Source organism: Ranitomeya variabilis, chromosome 2, assembly GCF_051348905.1.
Source record: "Ranitomeya variabilis isolate aRanVar5 chromosome 2, aRanVar5.hap1, whole genome shotgun sequence".
NCBI lineage: Eukaryota > Metazoa > Chordata > Amphibia > Anura > Dendrobatidae > Ranitomeya > Ranitomeya variabilis.
Genome location: NC_135233.1, coordinates 910986458 through 911009766, shown reverse-complemented (window position 1 = coordinate 911009766; position 23309 = coordinate 910986458). Strand labels below are relative to the sequence as shown.

The following is a 23309-nucleotide window of genomic DNA, read 5'->3' as shown; positions in this document are numbered from 1 at the left end:
AGGAAACAATGTAGCATGAGATAGCAGCTAAGACTTCACATCACCAGATAGCGGGCTACCCAAGACCTTGATTATACTTAATAGGTGGTATGGGCCAAACGTCCCTTTAGTAGTATCTATATGGTGTAAGCACCCTGTATAGTGCCCGTGTAGCAGATACAAAGCAAAACACTGACCTAGCTGGAACGTTAAATAACGTATGTCCATGCAAAAAAAGCCGTATCCGCGGCTGGAACAGATCCTGTTATTTAAAATATGCATGCATATGTGAGTATGAGGCATAAATCATGTATACTAACTGGGTTGTGAAGTATAGAGACATAGTAATACCTGTCCTGTAGATACAATGGGCAAAATTATAGATCAGGTACTGGTCATCCCGTATATTCTCATATGCCCTCAAGATCACATAGAGATCTGGTGCTGTAGGCAGAGCAGAGTGGAAAATGCATAACCTTGTAAGGTGAATAGTTAGTGGGGCTGATACATATATGGCATGGCTTCACTAGATACCTGTGTTGCGTTGGTAAGTACGTGACCCAATGGGTACATACAGGAGACCCTCCCTGGGAATATGATATGCTGCCGGTGGGTACAACAACCTCGTCCCTGTGGGGGGAGAATAATGCATGCTAAAAAGGATTCCCAAAGTGGAAAAACACTTATCTGGTGGTGGCTCCGTGATCTCACGTTACCGAGGTGCAGGCGAGGCGTACGCGTTGGCGGCGTGGTGGGGGAGGCCGACACAATCCTGTGTCTAGGCAATGGAACCGCTGAATAAGGTGTATGGTGTCCGGCGTTAAATCCAGATCCCCGGCCGGTCATGTGACCGGAAGTGCCAGGGGACGCCGGCGCCTGCGCAGAAGCAGCGCTTCTGCTGCTGAGGAGTGTAACCTGGCGCTTGCGCACAGAAGCCCCATGCTAGGCGCCTATGTACAGCGCCTGCATGACATATGGTAAGACGCATACCCTTATAGTCTCCTTTATAAGTTTCCTTACATCATTTTTATTTTTTTTTTTATTATTTTTCTATATATTTTTTATATTTTTCCTCTTTTCCATTTTTTCATTTTTTTCATTATTTTTTTCATTTTTTTCTCATTATTTTTGTTTACTTAATTTTTGTTTACTCAATTTTTACCTAATTAATTTCCCTATATTGTTCATTTTCCCTTTTTTCCTTGGTATTCAATCCATAATATCCGATTAACAACTAAAATATTCCTCCCCTCCGTACAATTATCCCCATTTTTTCTTTTTCATTTCTTCTTTTTATTTCCGTTATTTCATTTCTTTTCTTATTTCGTTTGGACTCCTACCATTATTTAGGGCATTTCAGTGTATTTATGTTTTATATATTAATGGTACTGTGGGCCTTGGTGTGTACCCATAAGATGGTCCGTTATTGTCTAACCCTTTTTCTCCCTGGTCTTTGAGACATGATTCAACCAGACAAGTCATCATTTCTTTTTAGGCACACTTACAGGCACCCTTATATATGTCATTAACATCCATGACCATGGAGACACCTAGGTACGAGATCTCTTCCTCCAGTTCACTGCACTCCAAATAGAGGGGTATACATGGGCGTCGGACTAACTCAAGTATGGGACCACATAACATCACGCCTGGGCGCTCCCCTTCCAACGAACACGCACGAGCGTTCTGCCCGACACGGTACAGGCGTCACATAACATCACGCCTGGGCGCTCCCTCCAACTAACACACACGAGCGTTCTGCCCGACACAGTACAGGCGTCACACTTGAGACGCAGGCGCTGTACATAGGCGCCTAGCATGGGGCTTCTGTGCGCAAGCGCCAGGTTACACTCCTCAGCAGCAGAAGCGCTGCTTCTGCGCAGGCGCCGGCGTCCCCTGGCACTTCCGGTCACATGACCGGCCGGGGATCTGGATTTAACGCCGGACACCATACACCTTATTCAGCGGTTCCATTGCCTAGACACAGGATTGTGTCGGCCTCCCCCACCACGCCGCCAACGCGTACGCCTCGCCTGCACCTCGGTAACGTGAGATCACGGAGCCACCACCAGATAAGTGTTTTTCCACTTTGGGAATCCTTTTTAGCATGCATTATTCTCCCCCCACAGGGACGAGGTTGTTGTACCCACCGGCAGCATATCATATTCCCAGGGAGGGTCTCCTGTATGTACCCATTGGGTCACGTACTTACCAACGCAACACAGGTATCTAGTGAAGCCATGCCATATATGTATCAGCCCCACTAACTATTCACCTTACAAGGTTATGCATTTTCCACTCTGCTCTGCCTACAGCACCAGATCTCTATGTGATCTTGAGGGCATATGAGAATATACGGGATGACCAGTACCTGATCTATAATTTTGCCCATTGTATCTACAGGACAGGTATTACTATGTCTCTATACTTCACAACCCAGTTAGTATACATGATTTATGCCTCATACTCACATATGCATGCATATTTTAAATAACAGGATCTGTTCCAGCCGCGGATACGGCTTTTTTTGCATGGACATACGTTATTTAACGTTCCAGCTAGGTCAGTGTTTTGCTTTGTATCTGCTACACGGGCACTATACAGGGTGCTTACACCATATAGATACTACTAAAGGGACGTTTGGCCCATACCACCTATTAAGTATAATCAAGGTCTTGGGTAGCCCGCTATCTGGTGATGTGAAGTCTTAGCTGCTATCTCATGCTACATTGTTTCCTTTAGGTATATCGCTATATCATTGTATATAACTCAACACAATTTGAAGGATTCTTCTTTATATGCAAGAGAAATTCAACAGGGTATGTTCTTCCTCCAGTACCGTTGTTTACAAATGTTATGGTCTTCTTCCCTCTTCCTGTACAGTCCGCCTTTTCTGTATATTTCAGTTGTGCAGAATACGTTACCGTTTGGTCGTTACATAGTATACCCATCGACAGCTCATCGACTTTTGATATGGATTCTTTGCTCTCTTATGTATATTTGTATATATGTATATGTTTATCTGTTTGTAAATATTTTTTTGTTTCTTTGCTTGTTACAGCGGCTTTTGTGAACAAGGCCACGGGTTGGCCGAAACGTCAATTCGCCTAGTATCTTACTCTCTTCAATTTGAATAAACTTTTCAATTTATGCATCTAAAAAGCATACGAGTGCAGTGATTTTTCTGACTTTATGATATATGGGATCAAAACATCCCGTTCACTAGCACCGCAGACTACATCAATTGAGTGCTGGCTTTGATTTCTTCTCTACAGATAAATCAGCAGATAATATGAGGATCCTCACCCTCCGCTAGCTGGAGCCCTCTGAGGATTCCGCTCCCCAGTTGCCGAGTTACCGTCACAACATTCCGTGACCTCATAACCGACAATCACCTGCAGCCAGTGCCCTATACATGGAATGGGCTTCTGTCCTCTTATGGACACAGCTGACTTTGGCCTTAAAGGGGTTCTCCGAGACACGGAATAAAACAAATAATACACATTAAAAAATGGAACATTTTTCTAAATACCTTTATTTACCCAAAAGGGATGCTTTATCTAGTGATCTCTGTCAGAATGCTGAAAAAAAGTGTCATGCTGCCGTATTCAGACTGTTTCAAATCTGCAAGGAAAAAAATAAGCAAAGAATTCAGGAGATCTCAGAAAAGTCATTCACTTTACTGCGACAGTAAAATTCTCAGCTATTCACGGCATAAATGTGTCGTGTGCACCTTCCCTTACACTGTAACAAATAGCGTGTATGTAATAGTGTGTGTATGTAGTGCCTCAGCCAAATCACACACTGTGAGCTACCTATACAGCTGCCCTATAGTGGCTTGCCAAAGGATTCACCCCCTGGCTTTGTACCTAGTTTCTTATAGTACAACTGGTGTTTACATATTTTTGCAATCCGATTTGTGTGTGAGGCGTCAGCACTAAATAGTCTAAGTTGGTGAAGTGAAGTGAGAGAAATATAGACCTAAATTATATTTATGGGATCAAATAATCTAAAATTGTCATGTACATATGTATTCACCCCTTCTGTGATGAAGCCCCTAAAAATTCATAGATTATATAAATTCAAACAATTATAATGTTCATTTTACATATAAACATAATAGCTATTCTATCTCATTTTTGGATCTAGATCTTCAGGGAAATGCAGGGCAAATAATTGAGAGCAAAACTTATCACAAGCCACTGAAAGGAAACACTATATCGCCTGCTCACAGTAGCCACACAAGAAATCTATCCCAGTAGGGGAACATATTAGACTAAAAAGAAATTGCTCTAAAGTTAAAGATATGAACACAGAATTTGATAGTCTGCATGAAAAATTTAAAAAAAACACAAGTGTCCGGATTGGTAGCTCAGAAGAGCCAGAAACATAGCCCTCACTAAAAATAGGGATGATTTAATGGAGCCCAAATATAATCCAGTGAGAAAAGCAAAAAAATAAAAAACCCTTTTGTTTGCTTAGGTACAGCCCCCAATTCAATGATATTAAAAATGTTATTTAGAAATGTTTACCAATATTATATGAAGATGAGACTCTAGCTAAAATTCTTGATTTGGGAGGAAATGTAGTAGCTAGGAGAGCTCCCACTATTGGAAACATAGTTTCACCGGGATTATTTTCATGGAAACCACTTGTGCAAAATTGACTGACTCTCAAGGGCTTCTTTAAATGTGGAGCAAATAACTGCAAAACTTGCAAATATTCCCAAAAAACAGAAACATTTAATAATCACAAGGAGACACAGATTTATAATATTAATCAATTTATTAACTGTAACTCAACAAATGTGATATATACCGTATATACTCGAGTATAAACCGACCCGAGTATAAGCCGACCCCCCTAATTTTGCCACAAAAAACTGGGAAAAATGATAATTACTTACGGGTAATTTGATTTTCCAGATCCATGACAGCACCGGTACATGAGAGATGGTCCCGCCCCCAAGAACAGGAAACCTGCATAGGAGATAAAAGATGGGGGCGGCACCTCTCTCCTCAGTTTGTTTACAGAGAATGTAAGGTAACCGCTATGTTAGTTTTAGGCATATAAAAATTTATATTTAACTCTAAGACTATTTATCTATTGTTATGTTAAGTGGTTATTACCCCATCTTTCATTTGTGTCTTTTTTTTTTTTTTTTTTTGAGATTTTTTTTTTTTTTTTTATGAAATATTTTTTTATTTTTTTTTTTTGTGAATCACACACCATCACCAAGATAGGGCGGGAACTAGAGCGGTGCTGTCATGGATCTGGAAAATCAAATTACCCGTAAGTAATTATCATTTTTTCCCTTCCCCATGACAGCACCGGTACATGAGAGGAAGAAATAGAAGGAACCTCTAGGGTGGGACAACAGCAGATAGTACTTTCCTACCAAAGGCAAGATCTGATAGCCCCAGATTCAACCTATAATGGCGGAAGAAAGTAGAGGGTGAAGACCATACTGCTGCATTACAGATTTGCTCTATCGATGCATTTGCCCTCTCTGCCCAAGATGTGGAAATAGCCCTGGTAGAGTGGGCCGTAACACCAGGTGGAGGGACCTGTCCCGAAGAGGAATAGGAAAGTGATATAGCCATACGGAGCCAACGTGCAATAGTCGATTTTGTGGCCTTTTTTCCCCTGTTTGCCCCCTGAAAGGAGACAAAAAGGGCTGAAGACTGTCGCCATGGTTTTGTCACTTCTATATATTGAAGGCAACGTCTGACGTCCAAGCAATGGAAGGTTTCTTCTCCCTGGGATTTTGGATTGGCACAGAATGAAGGCAAGATTATCTCCTGGTCCCTGTGAAATTTCGAGTTGACCTTAGGTAAAAAGGCCGGATCAGATTTTATAATTACCCTATCCTCCAGAATTTCCGCATACGGAGGGTCAATAGATATAGCCTGAAGCTCACTAATGCGTCTGGCTGAGGTAAGGGCAATCAGGAGAACTGTTTTTAGAGTTAGCGCTTTTTCCGATATGGAGGAAAGAGGCTCAAAGGGAGAGGAGGTCAAGGCGTTTAAAACTAAATTTAAATCCCAGGGAGCGACCTTTGGACGAGGTTTGAATGGCCTGGCTGTAAAGGAGGCCCGAATGAACCTACACACCCAGGGGTGATCAGCCAATTTTTGGTCAAACAAGGCGCCAAGCGCCGAGACTTGCACTTTTAGAGTGCTGGTAGATAATCCCCTCTCCAGACCCTTTTGGAGAAACTCTAGGATTTCAGATATAGGGACCTTCTGAACGGTATCAGTTATCCCTCGGCCTGAGAATTCTAAAAATTTTCCCCATACCTTTTGGTATTTATCAGTTGTGACTTTTTTTCTACTGGACAGTAGAGTAGTAATTAACGGATCCGAGAATCCCTTTGCTAGCAGAAGTCCCCTCTCAAGTTCCAAGCAGTGAGGTGTAGGCTGTGAACCTGAGGATGTGTCACCGGACCCTGGTGCAGAAGGTCTGGGACCTCTGGAAGTATCCACGGGTCCGAGATGGACATACGTCTGAGCCAAGTGAACCAAGCTCTCTTTGGCCAGAAGGGTGCGATTAAGATTATGCGTGATTTCTCTTCTCGGATCTTCTTCAGGACTGTAGGGATCAATGGGATCGGGGGAAACGCATAGGCTAGTTGGAATTTCCATTGGTGTAGTAACGCATCTACACCTTCCGGGTTCTCTTTGGGGTTTAGAGAGTAGAACCTTTTTACTTTCCGATTTTGCCTTGTGGAAAAAAGATCCACTTGAGGAAGCCCCCAGACTGCACAGATTTCTCCAAATATTCTTTGATTTAGCGACCACTCGCCCTGATGCAGGACGTGACGACTCAGAAAATCTGCGACAAAGTTTTCCGACCCCTTTAAGTGTGTACTTGTGAGGGATAAAAGGTGGTTTTCGGCCCAAAGAAATAGTCTTCCTGCTTCTTCCATTAGGGAACTTGATCTGGTTCCTCCCTGTCGATTTATATACGACACCGTTGTGCTGTTGTCGGACAATACTACTAAATGTTGAAGAATTGCTTGCCTTACTGCTGTCAATTCCCTCAGGTTTGAGGAGGCTGATTGCATCTGTGGATTCCATAGACCCTGTAGGATCCGATCTGACAGGTGTGCTCCCCAACCTAATGGGCTCGCATCTGTGGTCAGTATCACCGGATTCTGGATTGACCATGGGACCCCTTTTTTTAGATTCCCGGAATCTAGCCACCAGCTTAGAGAGTCCCGGACATGTTGTGACAATACGATTTTTCGGTTTAGATTGTAGGGTATTCTTGTTTGTTCTGACAGGATCTCCCACTGTAGGTCCCTTGAATGAAGTTGTGCCCATTGGACCGCCGGAATTGTTGCAGTAAGCATGCCTAGGAGGGACATGGCTTCCCTCACCGAGACGTATTGGGCTACCTGTATTTGTGTTATTCTTTGTTTTATGACCTCGATTTTCCTGTCTGGAAGGATACAGATCTGTTTGATTGAATTTAATTGGATCCCCAGGAACTCCTGTATCTGGGCCGGAATCAATCTTGATTTTTTTTAAGTTTATTATCCACCCTAGTTTGGTTAGTAGCTCTCGTACTGTTATAACTGCTTTTATGCAATCTTCTTGATTGTCTGCTATCAGGAGGAAATCGTCTAAATAGGGCACTAGCAGAATGTTTTCTCTCCTTACGAAGGATGCTACTTCCGAAATTATTTTTGTAAAAATACGAGGAGCTACCGATACCCCAAAGGGGAGACATTGGTATTGTAGATGGGTGTAGACCTGTCCCAGCTGCACAACCAACCTCAGGAATTGTTGATGCTCTCTGCTGATTGGCACATGATAATAGGCATCGGTAAGGTCTATCACTGCCATATAACATCCTGGATACAGCAGTTTTACCGCCGTTCTCAGAGTTTCCATTTTGAATTTTTCTACTCGGATGAATTTGTTTAATTCTTTTAGATTGAAAATAGTTCTTAAAGATCCATCCGGTTTTGGAGTGAGGAAAAGGGTGCTGTAAAATCCCCTTCCAATTTCCTGTGAAGGTACTCTTACCAGGACTTTTTTGTCTAAAAGAAGACGAACTTCTTTTTCGAGAACCAACTGGTTCTTTTTGGCCACACGAGTAACTTTTATTCGGTGGGGAGGAAGGGAGATGAAATTTAACCGCAGACCGTCTGATAACAAGTTGATTATCCATTGGGACGGCTGTAAGGTTACCCACTGATGGACAAAAAACCGTAACCTTCCTCCCACCTGGAATATGGCGTCATTGTTTAGGATCTGGTTTTGGGGGTTTATTGAAAAGAAACCCTCTTTCTCTTTTCTCACCCCAGGGTTTCCCCCGTGTGGTTTTATCCGTTGGGCGGCCTCGGCCCCTACCTGATCCTCGAAAGGACCGACGATTGTCGTACCAACGTCGTCTAAAGAAGGGAGGTGGAGGGAAGTGTTTTTTCTTGTCCGCCGCTTTTTCTAAAATCTCATCTAAAGCGCTGCCGAATAAATATTGGCCCTCACAGGGGACTGCACAGAGCTTTACTTTGGATTGGAAATCAGCATTCCAGTTCTTTAACCATAGCGCCCTTCTTCCTGAATTTGAAAGGGCACTAGCCCGGGCAGCAAACCGCACAGAATCAATGGCCGCGTCCGCCAGGAATCCCGCTGCATTTTGAAGTGGAGGGATGACTTCTAGAAGTCTGTCTCTTGGACATTTGTTTTTTATTTGGTCGCTAAGTTCCTCCAGCCATTTAACCATGGCACGGGCAGTACAAGTAGCCGCTACCCCAGGTTTAAACGCCCAAGTTGAGGCCTCCCAGGTTGATTTTAGAAAGGCATCTGCCTTTTTATCTAGGGGGTCTTTTAGGGCCCCCATGTCCTCGAAGGGAAGTGCTATGCCCCTGGAGGTACTTGCGATCGCCGCGTCCAACCTAGGCGCCTTTTCCCATTTCTCGCAAACTTCCTCACTAAAGGGATATTTACGTTTTAAGGCCTGGGGAACTGAAATCTTTTTATTCGGTTTTTTCCATTCTTTTTTGATGAGATTTAGAATGTTATCATGAAACGGGAAAACTTTTCGTTTCTTATCCTCCAAATTACTGAACATAGAGTCCTGAACCGTTTGCTTCTCTTTTGGCGTCTCAACCCCCAGGGTGGACCTGACCAGTTTTAGCAACTTACCCACATCTTCTGATAACACATAAGGCCGGCCACACTCTTCATCTGAAGAGTCCAGGTCCGAACCCTCGTCGGGCGGAAGCTCACCCAGTTCACCCTCGGATTCTACATCAGATGCCTGGGCAAACATAGAGGGCGGGTTTACGGAGCTCTGCAACCCATGTTGTTTTAACTGCTCCTTTACAGTGCTTTGTACTTCGCTTCTAACAATATCTTTTATATTCTGAAGCAAAGATGATGACTCTTCAGACACAGTTTTTTCTATGCATGAGCGGCACATACGCTTTTCATACGTTTTGGGGAGGCTTCTATCACAGAGTGCACATACTTTATGCTTTTGTTTAGAGGTGACTTTTCTTCCCTGCATATACACAAAAACACAGTGTCACTGATATGTTTTTTGCCTTACAAAGGCACTCACCCACCGGACCCTTAGTACCACGACAGGCTGTGGGATTTCAGCTGGGATCGTCGATTCCTTCGGATCTGCCATCCTGCAGGAGACTGTTCCCAGCGCCAGCTTGCCGCCTTGCCGTTTTAAATATGGCGGCCCCGGAAGCGGTGTGTGCGTCTCTGAACTTTCTCCCCCCCGGGGAGTGTCAGCACACCGCTTCCTCAGCGTGTAGCGTCACTTCCGGTTCAATCCCGGAAGTTCCCCCATTCAGTCGGCGCCAGCGTCGTGATGGGTACGCTCACTTTTTCTCCCTCGGCCCAGCCTCCGGCCAGGAGCGGACGCCGGGGAGTCCCCAGTGGGAAAGACGCATCTGCAGCTTTTTCCAGGTATGGAGGCGACGCGCACACGCCGCCACCGCTGCTCCCACCGTGGACCTCGGTCAGAGACCGGCAAAGCAAGGGAGACCTCTCCCCATGCAGCACCGCAGGTTCCCCGCAAGAACAGGAAACCAAACTGAGGAGAGAGGTGCCGCCCCCATCTTTTATCTCCTATGCAGGTTTCCTGTTCTTGGGGGCGGGACCATCTCTCATGTACCGGTGCTGTCATGGGGAAGGGAAAAACTTATTGACTCGAGTATAAGCCTAGGGTGGAAAATGCAGCAGCTACCGGTGAATTTCAAAAATAAAAATAGATGCTCCATGCCGTTCATTATGGCCCCATAGCTGTGCCATACAGTGCTCTGCACCGTTCATTATTGCCCCATAGCTGTGCCATATAGTGCTCTGCACCGTTCATTATTGCCCCATAGCTGTACCATAGAAAGCTGTGCCATATAGTGCTCTGCACCGTTCATTGTTGCCCCATAGCTGTGCCATATAGTGCTCTGCACCGTTCATTATTGCCCCATAGCTGTACCATAGAAAGCTGTGTCATATAGTGCTCTGCACCGTTCATTATTGCCCCATAGCTTGTACCATAGAAAGCTGTGCCATATAGTGCTCTGCACCGTTCATTATTGCCCCATAGCTGTGCCATATAGTGCTCTGCACCGTTCATTATTGCCCCATAGCTGTACCATAGAAAGCTGTGCCATATAGTGCTCTGCACCGTTCATTATTGCCCCATAGCTGTGCCATATAGTGCTTCTGCACCGTTCATTATTGCCCCATAGCCAGGGCCGTATTTAGAGTTTCTGCTGCCCTAGGCACTTTTCGTGCTGCCTCCCCCATTGGCGAGTATGACTAATGCAGACTCTATCGGCAGTGACTTAGGCTACTTTCACATCAGCGATTTTTGACATTTGCGGCAGATCCGGCAGTTTTTCCGCATCCGTAACGGATCACTTATGGCAACACTGTGTTCGGCCTCATTCATTCCCTATGGGACTTGCGGCACTTGCGGTTTTGCTGCGATCCGGCAAATGCGGTACTTGCAGCAACAGGAAAAAAAAATGATGCTAGCAGTGTTTTTTTTTTGTCTCGCCTCAAGTGCCGCACATGTCCACAAGTCCCATAGGGAATGAATGAGGCCGAACGCAGAGTTGCCGGCCCGTAAGTGATATGTTACGCGACAGATGCGGAAAAACTGCAGTGTCTGCCGCGAACGGAGAAAATCGCTGATGTGAAAGTAGCCTTAGCAAACCTTTTCATTAGTTGTCATGTGAGAATCTGGTGGATCTCATACACAGTACATAGTCAGTTGATTCTGCCACGGTTGCACGGTTTGGCTGACAGATTTTTAAGGGCAACCTGTCAGTCGATTCATACTACCAAAACCACGGGCAGCATCAGTCAGACTGCAAACAGGGACGTTTATCTCTGCAATGCTCGGACGTTTCAGAGAGAATAGTGTGAAGAGCTGGATGGGTAATTTAGTGAGAGAACGGACTAATCTGTTGCTATCGTCTGTGGGCTTCTCACTCCATGTCTCTAGATCAGGGGTGGGCAATTTATTTCCCCGAGGGGCCAGATGAAAGACCATGACTGTTGTGGAGCATGAAATAGCATGAAAATAATTCTACTCAATATTAATTAGTATTAATTGTATCACTTAATATTGAGAATTAAGTATGCTGACACCCGCTATATATCTTTAAACCCCCCACAGCCCCTTATATACAGCATGAGCCCCACACAGCCTCCCCATATACAGCATGAGACCCACATAACCTCCCCATATACAGCATGAGACCAGCCTCTCATCTCCTCAGCAGCCTCCCCTCTCCAGCCTCTCATCCCCTCTCCTCAGCAGCCTCCCCTCTCCAGCCTCTCATCTCCTCCCCTCAGCAGCCTCCCCTCACCAGCCTCTCATCCCCTCTCCTCAGCAGCCTCCCCACACCAGCCTCTCATCTCCTCTCCTTTCCAGCCTCTCATCTCCTCTCCTTTCCAGCCTCTCATCTCTCCTTTCCAGCCTCTCATCTCCTCTCCTTTCCAGCCTCTCATCTCCTCTCCTTTCCAGCCTCTCATCTCCTCTCCTTTCCAGCCTCTCATCTCCTCTCCTTTCCAGCCTCTCATCTCCTCTCCTTTCCAGCCTCTCATCTCCTCTCCTTTCCAGCCTCTCATCTCCTCTCCTCAGAAGCCTCCCCACACCAGCCTCTCATCTCCTCTCCAGCCTCTCATCTCCTCAGCAGCCTCCCCCACCAGCCTCTCATCTCTCCTTACCAGCCTCTCATCTCCTCCCCTTACCAGCCTCCCCTCTCCTCACTCACATCAGCAGACTCCCGTCTCCTCTCTCACCTCACTCCTCTCTGCAGCTGCCTGAGTCCTCACACACTGCCCGCCTCCTCTCCCTGCTCACCGCCGACTTCAGTATCGTCTCCCACAAACATGTCCGTCCTGCTTCTCTACAAAAAAGCAAAATGTCTTCCAGCTTGAAACGTGTAAATCACCACAATCTGTGTCTCACCTGTATGTGCATGCTGAGACTTATAGTGCCACAGCAGCTGAGACAGGACAGAAGGGCTCTTACCTGCAGACAGCAGCCATGGACCTTAGCAGGGTCCCCCCTCTGACAGGCAACATATGAGGGGGCAGACAAGCACAGAGGTGAGACCCCCAATATCCCCAGACCCCCCTGATGCTCCCTGTACAAACCCCCCAGTCACCTTCTCACCACATGGGGGACAGTACTGGCAGAGCACAAGAAGTGCAGCACTGAAACACTTCCCCCGCAGATGACACAGAAAGGTTCCTTGTTACCGAGGAGACAGGAAATCCTCGGGCTGACAGCAGTTAACTCCTTACTGTCTGTGCCGTCACCTGCGGAGTATTCCTGAGGGCTCTCACACCTCCAGTCTGCTCCAGTGCTCCTACATAAGAGCGCGCAGCGTGTCACATGACCCGCGTCAGGACCGTGATACACTTGGGCCTGCTGCTTAAAGGTACAGCACCCATTTCTGCCCCATACAGTAGTCAGGGCTGTAATGCCCTGATGGCGGCCCTGCGCCCGAGACCCCCTCCCCCCGCAGCAGCCAAGATTGAGGTGGGTGGGTGGGGCCAGGGGTGAACCTAGCCTCTATGCTGCCTGAGGCGAACTGCAAAATGGCGCCCCCCCCCCATAGTAAAATCAGTATAAATAAATCTGGTTTACTCTTTACTTACATTCAATTTACATTACATTTACTCTTTACATGCATTCAGTAGTTTGAAGTCACATAGAGTGCAGAAATATGTCTACAGCCCTGAACACCCCTTTAATTGCTACGTACTGTAGATCTGTATCCAGATGTACGATAAATAATAATGATTGCAGGGGCCTTCACCATTTGACCCCCACTAATCACAGGCTGCAGTGGTCGTACTATTATGTACAGCAAATGACTGTGAGGTCAGTGATTGGCTGCAGCGGTCATGTAAATAATGCACAGGTCGACATCACTTTTGGTACCAGAGGGGAACACCGACACGAATGAGAATCACTAAATAATGTAATAGGGGATTTTCAATTTTATTTTTTAAGACCATCCCTTACTCTTTTGAAAATTTGGCAAAATAAGAGAAAATTAAAGCCCACAACTGTCAGGTGACTGGCACAGGCCCCCCTTCAGAGAAGCGTCTAAGGCTATGTGCACACATTGCGGATCCGCCGCTGTGGGTCCGCAGCGGTTTCCCATGCGTTTACAGTACAATGTAAACCTATGGAAAACGGAATCCGCAGTGCACATGCTGCGGAAAAATCGTGCGGAAACGCTGCGGTTTACATTCCGCAGCGTGTCAATTCTTTGTGCGGTTTCTGCAGCGGTTTACACCTGCTCCATAATGGGAATCTTCAGGTGTAAAACCGCAGGTGAAATTCGCAAAAAAAAAAAAAACCACAGTAAACCCGTGGTAAAACGCAGTGCCTTTTACCTGCGGATTTCTGAAATCCTCTGCGGAAAAATCCGCAGCCCTCAAAAATACATGTGCACATAGCCTCACAGTCACCTGACCGCAGCAGTTAATCACAGGTTTTATCTGTTCTGTGACATCCAGATGGTGCAGTTATCACTTCCAGAACCGCTGTCGACCACCAGAGAGGTCTGTGGCTGAATTCCCGGGGGTGACAGGAGAGCAATATCTCTCTGTGTAGGATTTATTTTAAATAAACTAGTATGTATATACTGTATATTTCCCCATCTCAGACAACCCCTTTAATGCCAGGCAGGATACAATGCAAACATAACACATCCTCTTCTATTTACCTTCATGGTCGCACAGTCTCCTGCTGCCTGCAGCTCCTGTGCTTACCTGGTGTATACCAAAGAGGGCACACAGCAGGCAGCCAGGGGGGACTGGTACCATTGTCATATTAAGGAAGCAATTGATGACGTTGGATTTACCCTGCTGGCATCACTGCTATATTCTAGTGACAGTGACAAGCGCATAATACCAGGGGCATAGGAGAATAGATGGGGGCACGAGAGAACAGGGGGGGGGGGGGCACGAGAGAATTACAGTGACTGTTGCGCACTCTAATTGTGAATATAGGGGAACCTCAGAATATGACCTCGCTGTTATTGAAAATAAATCTATATACAAAAACGAACACTGATTTTACCGCCATATTGTGACAATATGCAACTCTGATGGTCGCAATACTCTGAGTGCCCCTATAACAATACAATAATGCTGAAGTGCCCACTTTACATTTAATAATGTCCCCTAAGTCCCTCATGTACTGCTCCATTATACACAGTATGGTGAGCTCAAAGCTTTCATATACACTGTATAAGGCCCCCACAGCTCCCCTATACACAGTATGATGGGCCCACAGCTCCTCTATACACAGTATGATGGGCCCACAGCTCCCTTATACACAGTATGATGGGCCCGCAGCTCCCTTATACACAGTATGATGGACCCACAGCTCCCTTATACACAGTATGATGGACACACAGCTCCTCTATATACAGTATGATGGGCCCACAGCTCCTCTATACACAGTATGATGGGCCCACAGCTCCCTTATACACAGTATGATGGGCCCGCAGGTCCCTTATACACAGTATGATGGGCCCGCAGCTCCCTTATACACAGTATGATGGGCCTACAGCTCCCGTATACACAGTATGATGGGCCTACAGCTCCCGTATACACAGTATGATGGGCCCACAGCTCCCTTATCACAGTATGATGAGCCCGCAGCTCCCTTATCACAGTATGATGAGCCCGCAGCTCCCTTATCACAGTATGATGGGCCCGCAGCTCCCTTATACACAGTATGATGAGCTCACAGCTCCCTTATCACAGTATGATGGGCCCGCAGCTTCCTTATACACAGTATGATGGGCCCGCAGCTCCCTTATACACAGTATGATGGGCCCGCAGCTCCCTGTCATGATTTGGCAGTCTGCAGTCACATAAAGTGACTGCAGACATTTATTCCAAACCTTTATCAACTTTATAGTATTAAATTGCTTATTATTAAATTATTAAAGCACCACTCTAGCAGGGTTTTTTTCCACCGCTGGAGTGGTGCTTTAAGCGCAGGTCCCCATTCCCAGTCATTTACTCATCCTCCGGTGTATTCACTATTTTGTGGCACGCTCAAACTTGTGAGCGCAGCTTCTTACTGGCCAGAAGTGAGAAGCTATGTCACAAGCGCTCAATGTAAGACTATGAGGCTATGAGTACACGTTGCGGATTCGTATGCGCATTTTTCCCGCACAGTTTTTGCAAAATCCACAGGTAAAATGTGCTGCGTTTTACATGCGTATTTACCGCGGATTTCCTGCTTTTTTGTGAGGATTTTGCCTGCGTTCTTACACCTGCGGGTTCCTATACAGGAGCAGGTGTAAAATGCTGCGGAATCCGCACAAAGAATTGACATGCTGCGGAAAATACAAAGCAGCGTTTCCGTGTGGTATTTTCAACACCATGGGCACTGCGGATTTGGTTTTCCATAGGTTTACATGGTACTGTACACCACATGGAAAACTGCTACGAATCCGCAGCCAAATCCGCACCGTGTGCACATACCCTGAGAGTGAGGAACAGGCCAGAACGAGGCTACCACAGACTTACATTGATTAGTGACCTCTGCGCCGCTTCATGAAACACTGGAGCCTCGGACAGGCCACAAACTGCAGGAGACGGAGCTGAGGGGAGACAAAAACAGATGAAAACGCCAGAAGGTGAGTATCAGACAGAGGGCAGGGGACGGGGATTGTCAGCACCACTCCAGCAATGAAATAAATAATAATGCTGGAGTGGTGCTGTAAATGTGATGCAGCTCTTGGTTACTGTATGCGGCTCCTTATACTAATACTCATAAAGACCCAGGTGGTACGTATCAAAAGCCCCCTGCCCCCCATCTCCAGCCTCCCCACACAGCAAATATCACATGATGGAGCACATATAATATCAGAACAAAACATTATAATATTCAGCCCCAATACCCCCATCATCTCACATCCACCCCCCCCAGTGCCCTGTCCCACTTCACCCACCTTCAGCCCCCACAACACCCCCATGGTCTCACATTTACCCCCCAGTTCCCTGCCTCCCCTCCCCCACTTCAGTACCCAATACCCCCATCATCTTTCATTCACCCCATCAGTACCCTGCCCTGTCCCCCTCACCCACTTTCAGCGCCCACAACACCCCCATAGTCTCACATTCACCCCCCAGTGCCCTGTCTCCCTCCCCCACAATACCCCCATGGTCTCACATCCACCCCCTCAGTACCCTGTCCCCCTCACCCACTTTCAGCTCCCACAATACCTCAATGGTCTCACATCCACATCACAGTGACATACCTGAATTTAATAAGCCTAAAATATTCCATCCCCAGCACTTACTGATAAAGTTTGCAGACAGGACCAGGAAGTGTCTTGGTGAAATGCAACATGTGGGCACTAGGACCCAGCGTGCCTGAGCCAATCCCAGCGTGCACAGAGGGAAGAACTGCAGCCGGGGAAAAGCTTCATGATCAGGTCAGAAGGGGCGAAACCATTCACTGCAGGAGGGAGACTGCAGCCGGCCACTGTGCTAGCAGCCTGCAGAGTCTCCGTCAGATGGGAGCAGAGCAGACATCATACTGCTCTGCTCCTATGCTGTGTTCTGTATGTCACAGAAGTGGCCCTGGCTCCCGGTGGGCCCCTTCATGTGACAGGGCCCGGGCGATGGCCCCCTCCAGTCGCTAGGCTACTGTGTAGCAGGCAAGCAGCCACAGTCCCCGCCCACAGGCTGTGCTTAGCTCGTTCAAGTAGCTCGTCTCCCTGGCTGCCTGGGCATGCTTATGGCTACTGCTAGTACCCGGCACATCTGATCTGACTGCAGGGGGCGGCGCTGTGCTGCCGCCCCCTGTTTTGAGGGACTGGATGCCGCTAGAGGTGAAGTGCTCAACTCACCTCATTATAGCGGCGCCCCTGGGTGGGGCGACCCCGGACTTTCAAAAAAAAAAAAAAAAAAAATTTTTTTTTTCTTAAACTTGCTCAGGTGCCGCCCCCTGCATTGTCCCCGCCCTAGGCACGTGCCCTCGAGTGCCTAGTGGCAAATACGGCCCTGTGTCCTACCTCCTGGTATAATGTCCCCCCCATCCCGGGCCCCTTCCAGTAATACATGACCCCCATAGTGGTATAATGTCCCCCCCATCCCGGGCCCCTTCCAGTAATACATGGCCCCCATAGTGGTATAATGTCCCCCCCATCCCGGGCCCCTTCCAGTAATACATGACCCCCATAGTGGTATAATGTCCCCCCCCATCCCGGGCCCCTTCCAGTAATACATGGCCCCCATAGTGGTATAATGTCCCCCCCATCCCGGGCCCCTTCCAGTAATACATGACCCCCATAGTGGTATAATGTCCACTATTCTGGACTCCTTCCATTAATAATGTTCCCGTGGCTCTTCTCCAACAAGTATAAAATAATAAATGATTTTTCTCACCTTTCCACCCTCCCACGACTTGCGGGGACCTCTCCTATATCCATCCAGAAGCCGGTGACTGACTGCAGCAAGCGATGGGCAGCTTGTAACATTACAGCAATGCGTCGCCAGTTACTTTCTAGCCGACATCACCTGCCGACCTCTGATTGGCTGCGATGTGTGACCCGGTGATCTCTGCACCGCCATTCATTCCCGCTGAATGTGCGTCCTCGGATATCTGCCGCATATAGTGCAAGCGGTCAATTGATCACAGGTTAGAGTCCCCTAAGGGGACATGAAATAATGCATTTGAGCCTCGTGCTTTTTCACTGGTAAAAATTAGGAAATGTAAAAATTGTTTTCAGGTCATTTTTACCTCACAATGAATGCGGTAAAACAATTTTTCACCATTTCATCCAACCTGGTCTTTTGTTTTCCTGATTCTCACTATATTATATGTCATAATGAGTGGTGTTTATAGAAACTACAAGTTGTGAATTACAAGCCCTCATATATCCATGCCGGCGGAAAAAGAAAGACGTTATGGATCTGGGAAGAAGGGGTTGGAAAAAATGAGGGAAGACCGAAAAATTCTCTGGTCATTAAAGGGGTAATTAGAAGGGCATGATAATTGGCCGGAAGGCAGCACCCAAGGACATGGCCGCCCTGAGCACAGCAGCATTGTTCTTTTAGTGGTTGAGGCCTTTCTACCTGGGAAAGTGGAGACTCTTCTACAAGCCCCTCGTCACTCGCATGGGCCACAAACTATGGAGTGAGATGGATGGGAGGAAAACACACAAGTTCTTGATATCTGTCTTTTTCCCCTCTGCTTTGACGACTGGTGGATGACAGATTCCATCACTGGCGCTAACATCAGTTGCCTCCGATTCCGCCCTCCCCTGGTACCGAGCCAGGAGAAGAGTATAAGCGAGCTGCACGAGCGATCATTCACCTCAGGTAAGAACAAAAAATAGAATCAGAAGGGACACACGAGAGATCTGCACAAATCAATTTTTTTTTTTTTTTAAGAAATACAAATGTTAATAACTTTTTCCTATATTGTATTAGGGACTGAAGCCTTTGTATGGGCATTAATTCAGATCCTGAAAGCTGCCACTAGAGGGAGCAATCTTGTGTACACGTAATTGGCACAGAAAACGCTGAAAAATATGTCAAAACGCTGCAGGGCACGTTCTCTGTACTCGGCGTCTTTACTGCCAAGAGAACAGGTCTTGACTGCAGAAAAAAGCAAAAGTTCTTCATGGAAACATAGTCTACGCTTACACAGGAAACATGTTGTAACCCCCTTAAAGGGAATCTATGACCAGGTTTTTGCTGCCCATCTGAAAGCAGCATAATGTAGAGGCAGAGTCCCTGATTCCAGCGATGTATCACTTACTGGGCTGCTTGCTTTCAGTTTGATGAAATCACAGTTTTCTCTGAGTTTCTGCTGCTCCTCTGAGTAATTGTCATTTGTCTCATTTGGCCCAATGATGAGAAGGAGACAAGATCCGTAGAAATGTGGTTTATTTGACAGTGCGTTCGGAAGTGACCCGCTTCTTCATCAGGACAAACCACATGAACAAGTCTGTCATTTCACAACGCATTGACAAATAAAGCGCATTTCTTCGGATCTTGTCTCCTGCTCGTCATTGGGCCACCGGCAGATTTTAATCCACGTTCCTTCATTTTTACCTGTCTCTCCAGAGCGAGGATCTGCAGCAGCCGCTTTATAAACTTTTACGAAAGGAAAATGGGGGCAGGATGCTGAATGCCCATATTCTGCTGTGCCTGCTGAGATGCCCCTGCAGCGCACGGGCCCCCATCATCTGCACACCCCAGGGAAGAATCAGCCACTCTGTCCAGATCCCTTGAAGCAGGAGAAGCTCCGCCCCCATATTACCGCGAGGCGAAGGCCTAGCAGCCGCCGACGGACCCTGCCGGCAGTAGGATTCCTCCCAGGCCGAAGCCTGCTGGCCACGTAACATACTGGCACCCGACCCGGAGGGTCCCTGGAGGGGCTTCAGCACCTGCGGGGGGGCAGAGGGAGCCGAATCCGGGAACAAACGCACGGTGGGCCTAGTCCGTCGAGACCACCATACCGGAGATGAAGATGGAGCCGTTGACACCGCACTCCCTCCGATGATGCCAGCCACCTGCTCCTCCAGCCAGCCTCGAGGGTGCGATGCCGCCGCAGCCCTCAAGCTCTCCAGGATCCTGTCACCAGCAGACATGGTGAGTTGAACAGTCCCTGCACCCAGAGAGCGGGAACTGAAGAGACCCCACCCCCAACTGCCCTAAGTACCATCCCTTCCAGGCCGCCCCCTTCATCACCCTCACCCCACCCTCCATCCCATTGTCATGCTGTCCTCCGCCTACGCCGTGGGGGAGGGGCGCTCTGCTCCAGCCATTTCTTTTTCTTCATTGTATTTTTCCTTTCCTTGCCAAGTGCCATCTGAAATTTGGACTTAAATGTTAGTGTCTGATTCATCAAATATCCGAACATTTCACAATTTACCAAGTCTTTATCATATATATTTAATTGCAAGAATAGCATCAGTGATACTAAATTATAATATACAGATTTCAGATAAGAAGGTAATTTTTGCACTCACCTTTACTAAAGTCTTAGGCCCCAATTCATTTGTGGGTATTTTTCATTTTTTTCTTGTTTGCTGCTGGGTTTTTTTGCGAGTAACTCTTCAAAAACGCGCACTTGGTTTGTGAATATTGCACAAAGTGAAAAATAGTTTTTTTATTTTTGTCTTTAGCCCTTTAACGACCTTTGATGTGACCCGCGGCTGTTATCATGTTAAATGTCGTTGTCAATCTCTGACAGCGGCATTTAACATGCTTACGCCGGAAGTGCGTCACAAGCATCGGCGTCTGTGTCACACAACCATGGGTCGCCGACGGGTTGGCATGACAACCCGGGATCTGCAAGTGACCCCTGTAGTAGCCATATCGCTTTGCGTGCTGCCAAGTGTCCGATGCTCGTAGCAGATGATCACTTGACTACACACAGCAGGGCTGAAGCCCTGGAAACTATTGAAGCAAGTGAAAAGTAAAAAAAAAATGTTTATTAAAGATTAAAAAAAAAAAAAAAAAAAAATCTAAAAGTTGAAATCACCCTCCATTTGCCTCATTCAAAATAAAACAATAAAAAAAAATCAAAAATACACATATTTGGTATTGCCGCTTTTAGAAACGCCCGATCTATCAAAATATAAATATAATTAATTTGGTTGGTAATCGGTATATTGAGAAAAATAATCAAAACTCCAGAATTACATTTTTTTGTTTGCCACAATATTGCAATAAAATGCAACAACAGGCGATCAAAAGATAGTATCTACACCAAAGTGGAATCAATAAAAACACCAGCATGATGCGCAAAAAATAAGCCATCACCCAGCCCCAGATCATGAAAAAAGGCGACACTACGGGTCTCGGAAAATGGCGCTTTTTTTTTCAAACTTTGAAATTTTTTTTTCACCACTTAAATAAAATAGAACCTAGACATGTTTGGCATCTGTGAACTCGTAAGGACCTGGAGAATCATAATGGCAGGTCAGTTTTAGCATTTAGTGAGCATGGTAAAAAAAAAAAATCTCTAATGAGTCAGTCTGTTCTCCGCTGACACCTGATTCCTATCAGTCTGTCTCTCCCATCTCCAATTCATATTTTCCTTTACAGAAGTGCAGTCCTTACGTGGTGCGGTCATCAGCGTGGTCTTCTTGATACCATCAGCACCGCAGTTTTCTTTCCACGTAGGAGGAAAAGGATCCAGCCACAACCAGAAAATGGTTTCTCCAACAGCTGCCGGTGTCTAGACAGATTCAGTGCCTGTTCTGTCAGAGCGCAAGTGAGACCTTCTAGTGAGTAGAAAGAGCCTGCGCTAAAGCTGTAATACAACTGATCCATGCTACCGGCACGTGTGAAGCAGATCCCCCAAGCACTTGACACAGTAGTGGTGTGCAGCTTACTTCTGGCAGCGGTGAGCAGTGCATGTGCCAGGAGTCCGGTGGTGCTGCTAGCTTGAGAAGTGGAGAGCACGGTTTGTGTGCTGAGCCTCCGATGGCGCTGCAGGATTACGGCGAAGGGTAGGATGGTGGGAGACCTGGGCAGCGTCCTCCCGTGGGTCAGGTTCTCTCTGTGATCTCTGTAGGCCGACACAGGAGACTTGGTGTTGCTCTCCGGCTGAGAAGCGCTGCTGTGCGGTGGTGAGGTTGGAGGTGGGTGTGGTTTGGGTGACGTCACCAGAACTGGGGGACGGGTGTGCGAGAGGTCCAGTAGACGGATGCTTCTCGAAGGGCTCGGTCCATCTTCGTCAGGGCTGCTGACTCCACCTTGAACCCGGCCATGTATACAGATGTGTGCCCCCCTAGTGTGTTCCACTGGTATCTGTTGTTGAAATACGCAACTTTCTAGTTCTAGTTAACCCCTTTACGAACGGAGCTTTTTTCGATTTTTCGTTTTTTGCTTCCCTCCATGCCAGAGCCTTAACTTTCTTTATTTTTTCGCCAATATGGCCATGTGAGGGCCTATTTTTTGCGGGACGAGTTGCACTTTTGAACGACTCCATTGGTTTTACCATGTCGTGTACTAGAAAACGGGAATAAAAATCCAAATGCGGTGAAATTGCAAAAAAAGTGCAATCCCACATTTGTTTTTTGTTTGCTTTTTGAAATTTTCTCTAAAAAAAAATTGCGTCATTTTCTGATACCCGTAGCGTCTCCATTTTTCGTGATCTGGGGTAGGGTGAGGGCTTATTTTTTGCATGCCGAGCTGTCGTTTGACAGCGGCATTTAACTAGTTAATAGCGGCGGGCAGATCGCGATACCACCCTCCGCTATTGCGGGCACATGTCAACTGTACAAAACAGCTGACATGTCCCGGCTTTGATGCGAGCTCACCGCTGGAGCCCGCATCAAAGCGGGGGTTCTGACCTCGGATGTACTATCCCATCTGAGGTCAGAAAGGGGGTTAACTAGATGCGCATTTCAAAAATAGATATCAGTGGGAAACCGTGGGGGGGCTGCATATATGTCCGGGTTCAAGGTTGGGTCAGCAGCCCTGAAGAAGAAGGACCGAGTCCTTGGAAACGCGTTGGTTTACTGGCCCTCTCGTTCATCCATCCCCCAGTTCTGGTGATGTCACCCAGACAATGCTCCCCTCCAACCTAACCACTGCACGGCAGAGCTTTTCGGCTGGAGTTCACTGCCGGGCTCCTGCGCGGCTTACGGAGGGAACTGACATCACGGGAGGAGGCTGCCCAGGTCTCCCACCGTCCTACCCTCCGCCATAATCCTGCAGCGCCATCGGAGGCTCAGCACACAAACCGTGCTCTCCACTTCTCAAGCTAGCAGCACCACCGGACTCCTGGCACATGCACTGTGCTCACCGCTGCCAGAAGTAAGCTGCACACCACTACTGTGT

General features: G+C 47.0%; 1 long non-coding RNA gene across 1 annotated transcript; it reads left to right on the top strand.

Moving 5' to 3' along the window:
* The first annotated feature begins 17802 nt into the window (after positions 1-17802).
* Positions 17803-23024, top strand: LOC143810015 (uncharacterized). The gene is made up of 4 exons (XR_013222599.1): positions 17803-18092; positions 18723-18827; positions 19578-20105; positions 21567-23024. It is a non-coding gene; the product is annotated as an uncharacterized LOC143810015 (long non-coding RNA).
* The last annotated feature ends 285 nt before the right edge of the window (positions 23025-23309 follow it).